Here is a 6,000-nt window from a genome sequence, read left to right as displayed (position 1 = left end):
TCCTTCTCTCATAAGCCTCATGTGCAAACCAGTAACTGTCTCCACAGTTTACCTCTGAATGCTCCCTCACCCCCATCCTAAAACGAACTAATCAATTCATTCTCCTTCAGCAATGCTCATCATTGTAAGAGATGCAGGTGCAATATTTCTGGAAATCCACTGTCTCATGGTTTGCTGAATGTTTACTAAGTCTGCTTATGAAAGATCTCACAAATCCTCTGCTTAGCTCACTTCGCCTTTCTGCAGTAGAACAGAGTTCACATTAGGTTCCATGTCTGAGAATGAGTGAGAAGGTGAGATGGATTTCCAAAATAAATCAACTTACCTGGGTCCCTTTAAGTACGTTAGAGACCACAGACCGAATCAGAGACTTGAGATACCCTCTAAGGGAGCCCCCTGAGGATTCAACCAGAGTTTTCTAAGCTAGAAGAGTTGATGTCAGTCAGACAGAGATAGACAAGAACTGCATGATATCACGTATATGTAGAACTTAAAAAGGCCAAACTTGTGAAAACAGAGGATAAAATGGTGGCCACCAGGGGATGGAGGGTGGGGAATAATAAAGATGTTGTTTAAGGGTAGAAACTTACAACTAGTGGTAAATAAGCCCTAGAGATCTAACGCACAGTATTGTGAACGTAGACAACAATATTGTATTACAAACATCAAACTTGCTAAGAGACTAGAACTTCATTATTCCAACCACTAAAAATGAAGGATAATTACCTAATGTGATGGAGAAGCTAGTTATCCCTACAATGACAATCATATTATAATATATAAATGAATCAAATTACCATGTTGTACATCTTAAACTTATTCAATGTTATATGTCAAATATATTGATATTTCAATACAAGGTTTTTTAAAATATATATTTTTAAAGTGTTGATGTCAGTACACCATAAAACTGTATTTGAAGGCTGTGACCACAGAGGCCACTTCAAGTGTAGCATGCTGACCCACTGGAGAGCCTCCGTTCTTCATGTACTCACTCATATTAAGGAGGAAAGTTCCCCCATCCAGGACTTTGAAATTCATTGAAAAAATACGAAATCATATTCCTGACATTTTTGAGGGCTTTATTTCATTTTGGTATTTCTGAGTGCATAGATAACCTTTCTTGTGAGTTTCCATGCCGTGTTTTTCACCTATACTCCTTCCTTCTCTTTCCCTCTCCCTGCTGAATTTCTCTCCTCTCTCTCCTCTAAAACCTGCGGGCTAAAATTGGTCCCAAGCGAGAAAAAAGGAGAAGCAAGAGGACCCCTTGAAATGTTTCATTCCCACCCTCTACCTCTCCTGCATTCTGAGACTGTCCCCAAGGAGATTTTAGCCTGGTCACCTCCCTCCCATCTTCCCCTTCCTCTCCAAATTTGTGCAGATGACAGCAACATGTTAGATCCCAGAATGGTAGATTTTTTTTTTTTTTCATAGCACAAGGTTCTCTTTATTGTGATGCTCAGTGGAAAACATCTGTAAACCAGCTCACTGTAGTGTTGACAGCTGCAACCATGCTAAGGCACGTTCATTATATAAAAAACGGGCGTGGTGGGAGTTCTGTTCACTCCTTTGTGACAGCAACTGGGACCTGAATTCAGAGCTTTTTAGGCATATGTAGCTTTTATATATCCATGATTTCTTGAGAGTTTGTTTCCTTAAAAATAAACCTTCTTTGCCATAAGTAAGTCTAAATGCAGCATATACAAAAGTTAGGAATACAGGGAAATTCAGGCACCAGTGTAGACCAGTGTAGGACAAGCTACTCTCTTCTAGACATGGTTACAAAGGAAAGGCAGTGATAAAGACTTGGAATTTTACCATTTATTACAGTTAGAGGGAGAAAAGACAACTTTTTTTTCTTTTAAAAATATCTGTGCAGATGGCAGTCTTGAATTATACTGATCTGTCAACAGTGCGGATCAACTACCCTCGGGCCCCAGTCCTGGAGTAGGTTCGAGATCACCTGGCCCTTTCCACTGCTCTGGCTGTCAGACTCGGGACAAGTCCCTTAACCATTAAATATATTTGGTCCCCGAGGGTGTTGGGAGAGGTGTTGGCCTTTCCAGCTTGGCCCCTGGGCCCTGTCTTCTCAGTCCAACAGGCTGAGAAGACAGTCCCGTTGCGGCAGGGGCGGGCTGCCCTCGGCAAAGGACGGAAAGGGGTCATGACTGCACTTGAGACATTTCAGAATCAGGAAGGTGATAGTGGGGCCGCCCGGCAGGGAGGAAGGGACGCTGCGGAGGCTGGGAAGGGGAGGTGGAGTCGTCGTTGTCGTCCGGCTCGGGCAGCAGGAGAAGAGGTGTTTATTCGGCAGCTTTGGCCTCGGCCCCATCGGCTCTGCCGTGCACCTCCTCGTCCGAGCGGTCGCCGGCCCCTTTCCGGGCCATTCAGCGGGGCACGACAAACGGCAGGTCCCCACGCCTGAGCTCGTTCTTGAGCGAGCTGACCTCGCGGTTCATGGCGTCCAAGGTCTCCGTGGCATCCTCCAGCTCGCGCTGCAGTTTCCGGCGCGAGGCATTAGCCCGCTGGGCCTCCTCCAGCTGCCGCTTGAGCCGCTTCAGACGGGGGGACGCCTTGTCCGCCCGGTGCTTGCGCTGCTCGGCGTTCCTCCGCTCATCATCCACCTGCAGCAACGCATCCTCCAGCTTCTTCTCGGCCCGATGCACCTGCCTGCAGGCCGCCTGGCGCTCCTTGGTCTCGTTGTCCAGCTGCTGCTCCAGCTGTGCGATCTTGGCCTCGAGGGCGGCGATGGAGGCCTTGGACTTGCCAGTGCCCTCCATGTCCTGCAGCTTGACCTTGAGCTCCGTGTTCTGGCGTTGCAGCCGCCGCCGCGCGTTCTCGTTCAGACAGGGGCTGATCTGGTCGCTGTGCAGGTTCGCCTTCTTCAGCCTGTCGCTCACCAGCTCCGCGCTGCCTTGCTCCTCCACCAGCTGCGCGATGCAGGCCTCTGGGCGCCGCTTCCCCTCCAACACCAGGGCACCTTCGCCGCTGCTGTTGGCCCCCTGGTCAGCCAGCTGGCCCCGCTCCTGCTGGGCCTGGCGCTTGGCACGCTCGGCAGCTGCCAGCTTCCCCTGCAGCTGGATCATCTCGGTCTCCATGCTCTGCCGTTTCTTCTCATTCTCCTTGGCCTGCACCAGGATCTCCTCGCGGGAGGCGCCAGTGTCCTCCAGCTCCCGCAGGCTAGTCCTTCATCTGGGCCTGCAGCTTCGTCCTGGTCCGTTGGATGGCTTTGTCCCGGTTCTTGTTGGCCGAGTCGATGTGGGCCTCCAGGTCCTTCAGGTGCATCTCCAGCTTCTTCCGAGCGGCCACGGCCATAGAACGCTGCTTCCTCTCATCGTCCAGCTAGGCTTCCATCTCCCGCACCTGTCTGACCAGCTCCTCGCTCTTCTTGTCGCGGCCCTGCAGGTCCCGCTCCAACTGGGCCTTCATGGCCTACAGGTTCACCTCCAGCCACAGCTTGGCATCCTCGCCGGCCTGCAGCTCGTCCCCCAGCTCCTTGAGCTGGGTCTTCATCTCCTCCCCCTGCCGCTCCAGGGCCCGCCTGGACTTCTCCAGCTCTTGGACGCTCTTGCCGACGTCGTCCTGGGAGCTCATGAGGTCCTCCATCTCCGTGCAGATCCGCTTGAACCTCTCCGGCTCCGCCTTCTGCCCCATGGCCTCCTCCAGAGCCCGGGCCAGAGATGGCGCCTTGGTCTCCTTCTCCCGGGCCTCTGCCTCCGCCCGCTCGCGCTCCTCTGCGTCCTTGTCGGAGATGGTCTTCTCCTCGGCCAGGAGCTGGTCGAACTTCTTCTGCTTCTTCTCCAGGTTGGAGACGCTCTGCCACTGGTGGTCCAGGTCCACGAGCAGGTCGTCCAGCTCCTGCTGCAGCCGCGTCTTGGTCTTCTCCAGCTGGTCGTAGGCGGTCACCTTCTCTGCATAGCGCTTCGCTGCCTCAGCCCCTCCAGGTCCTTCTGGAGCTTCCTCTTGGCCTCCTTGGCTATCTCCAGGCACCCCACACCGTCCTCCATCTTCTTCCTCGTGTCAGTGACCTGGGTGTGCAGGGTGGCGATCTGCCTCTCGAGGTTCTGCTTGGCCTCTTTCTCCTCCACCAGCTGCTCTTTTAAGGAGTTTTCTCATCCTCCACCTGCTTCAGCTTGGGGCTCAGACTCAGCTTCTGCCGGTTCTCCTCCTGCAGGAGCTCCTGCGTGTCATGCAGCTGTGACTCCGGAGCGGAGAAGTCCTTGGTGAGCTTGCTGGACTTGCTGTCTGACTGCGTGAGAAGACCCGTCACATTGTCCAGCTCGACCTGCAGCTTGGAGACCTTGTCGGCTAGCTCCGTGAGCACGCGCTCTCTCTCGGTGAGCTTGACCTGCAGCTCCTGCAGCTGGGGCGATGGTAGATTTTATCCCATAAAACTAATGTCAGGAGGATCTCCAGCTGTCAGTAAATATGTTATCAAAAGGCTGCGAAGGGCTGGAAATTTATTTTAAATAGTACTGGTATTCCTCTCCTTTATAGAACAGTTGCCTCCTAGACCTCTAAACTGAAGGAATTCTTGAATGAAAACATCTTCATTCTGGGAACAGCATATGGTTATGGTTGCAAAACTTAGGAGTCCCGTTTCATCATTATAATTTGATGATCTCATTCTTAAACTGCTAAACATTCTTAAACAGCAGGGTGTTGTAGTGGAAGTTGCATTGGGGTTTTACATCAGGGAACCCCAGGTTGAAATCTGGACTCTGTCACTTAATACTAGTATAACCTTGGGCAAATTACATGCCCCTTCTGAATCTCAGTTTACACGTTTCTACAATGGGGAGAATAATTCCTATATTTTTAAGAGTGGTGATTAAATGACAGGTTGCACATACTGTGCTCAACATTTTAGATACACTCAATCTTTTCTGGCACTATGGGTATCTTTAGGGAAGTCACCTTGTATCTGATCTTGTATTAAGAAATAAGTGATATTCCATTGTATATATGTGTCACATCTTCTTTATCCATTCATCTGTCGATGGGCATTTAGGTTGCTTCCATGTCCTGGCTATCGTAAATAGTGCTGCAGTGAACATTGTGGTACATGTCTCTTTTTGAATTATGGTTTTCTCAGGGTATATGCCCAGTAGTGGGATCGTAGACATAGAGAATGGACTTGAGGACACGAGGTGGGAAGGGGAAGCTGGGGCGAAGTGAGAGTAGCATCGACATATATACACTACTGAATGTAAAACAGTTAGCTAGTGGGAAGCAGCCGCATAGCACAGGGAGATCAGCTCGGTGCTTTGCGATGACCTAGAGACGTGGGATAGGGAGGGTGGGAGGGAGGCTCAAGAGGGAGGGGATATGGGGACATATGTATGCATATGGCTGATTCTCTTTGTTGTACAACAGAAACTAACACAGTATAAGCAATTATACTCCAATAAATATATATTAAAAAAATAAGTGAATGAATGGATGAGTGAATGAATACATCTATCTAGTCAGTGTTCAAAATTTTTCTAAACTCAAAAAATAGCACTTGATATGCTAACAGCACCAAATGAGAAAAACTTTATCCACTAAATGAAACAACTCTGACGTTAAGTCCCAAACAATCACAAAATCTACAAACAACCATTGCCTTGTCAAAGCCACAAAGCCATTTGCTAAATAACACCTGTTTCTGCACACACTAGAGCAGAACTCCCCAGGGAAACAAGAAATGCACACTTTGGGTATTGTATTTTACACTGTCCTCTTTGTTGCCCTTGTATAAGGATAAAGATATTCAGAGAGATTAACATAAAAGTCTGGAAAAAGTGTACTCCACCTCATCACCACCCCCTGTAAAAAAACAAAAAAAGACCTAGAGGGCTTCCCTGGTAGCGCAGTGGTTGAGAGTCTGCCTGCCGATGCAGGGGACACAGGTTCGTGCCCCCCCGGTCCGGGAAGATCCCACATGCCGCGGAGCGGCTGGGCCCATGAGCCATGGCCGCTGAGCCTGCGCGTCTGGAGCCTGTGCTCCACAGCGGG

The 6,000-nt window shown here is 50.0% G+C and overlaps 1 pseudogene; it reads right to left on the bottom strand.

The window, feature by feature from the left end:
• Positions 1 to 2,303: 2,303 nt before the first annotated feature.
• The window catches only part of LOC114900453, a 98,036-nt pseudogene continuing 94,339 nt past the window's right edge, over positions 2,304 to 6,000 (bottom strand).

Source organism: Monodon monoceros, unplaced genomic scaffold (genome assembly GCF_005190385.1).
Source record: "Monodon monoceros isolate NGI ecotype Baffin Bay Population unplaced genomic scaffold, NGI_Narwhal_1 Super_Scaffold_19, whole genome shotgun sequence".
Classification (NCBI taxonomy): domain Eukaryota; kingdom Metazoa; phylum Chordata; class Mammalia; order Artiodactyla; family Monodontidae; genus Monodon; species Monodon monoceros.
The sequence above is the reverse complement of the archived record's forward strand: the minus strand, read 5'-3'. Positions and strand labels throughout refer to the sequence as shown.